Consider the following 1,438-nt stretch of genomic DNA (forward strand, 5'->3'; position numbering starts at 1 on the left):
TAGACAGTTGTCTGTACAATCCAAGTCTTGCTTCTAAATTAACAGTCTGAAATTTTCCAGTCATAAATACTGCATTTAGAAATACTTAAAACATAACTGAATAATGCAAAGAACAACTTCATTAGTTTGGACAGTGCTTGCCTTGAAAGGAATGAACCTTTTACCTTTAATGACTGCCACCTGCTTAACAATATTTAAAATTTTCCAAAAACTGTAGCCTAGAATCATTACAAACAATATGGTGAACTCGATTTCTCACATTGACTGCCGTCTAACAGTCTGTAGTTATTCGTACAAACTGGGCTGCTCCCTCACGCTGCACTTCAAAACATATCAAAGCAGCAACCGTTATCTCATGAAAAACTTTGGCTGCCAAGATTAAATTTTGTTTTTCAATGGCATTGGGATACACAACTTCGTAATTGAGCTTTGTAGCTGCTTTTATATTCGCCCTACATTCTGTTCTGTATAAGTACACCACATCAGGAAACTTAGCTACTAAAACCTGTTCAAAATACTGATCAAATGAGGGGAATATCAATGTCTTGTCTGCTGCTTCTAAGTTTCCCAATTGTTTTTTCTGTTCTTAAACAGGTACACAGTGTTGTACATGGCATATATGACGTTATCCTTACTGTGAAAAGAAAAATGGAAGTAATAATTGCTTCCAGAGTTTTTTGTCAGTATCGTGTACAAGTTTATATTTAGGGCATTGTTATTTTATACTTATGACTTTAAGTCTACAAGGCATTACAAGTTGTAAAACAGCAAGTGCTTTTTTTCATGTACCTCCTATCCAGACACATTTTTTCACCGGATGCAAGGAAACAATTTCTTCCATGCTCCGTAATGTAGATGACACCTTAGAAGGTAGAATTGTTGAAGCTTTAGTACTTAATGAATTCTTAACAATACGAATTAAAGCACCTCCCTTAAATTGAAACTTCGGGTAATATAAATCTGATCCAATTCTAAAATACAAATGTTTTCCTTTTCAGGCAATCTGGCTGCTACAGTCTTAAGAAAATGTCACTTCCTTGACTTATTTCCTACTGAAATGTTTACAGAAGAAATAAGTTTTTGTATTTGCGTTGGGTGTGTTCGTTTTATAAGACAGTTTGAAGGAAGAGCACCGTATGCTGCACTGGCATGTTCAAATATATAGGAAAAGAACAGCAACATATTGACCAAGTACCTTTTCTGGTTCGTACCAAGTGACGAATTCTGTTCACACAAGAAATTGAGACAAGTGCTGTTTCCATTGTCACATGTAAAATTTTGTTACAAATAAGCAACACAGTCTTTTAGTTTTATAACAAAATCATGCTACAACTTTCACTACACACGTCTGTAGAGTGTTCTCTAGCTATGACCAATGAGTTATTTTCAAGTTTAGAGGCGCTATTCATTTCAGACTGTAGGCATTTAATTGTTAATC

The sequence above is a fragment of the Schistocerca americana genome, chromosome 1 (genome assembly GCF_021461395.2).
Source record: "Schistocerca americana isolate TAMUIC-IGC-003095 chromosome 1, iqSchAmer2.1, whole genome shotgun sequence".
Lineage (NCBI taxonomy): Eukaryota > Metazoa > Arthropoda > Insecta > Orthoptera > Acrididae > Schistocerca > Schistocerca americana.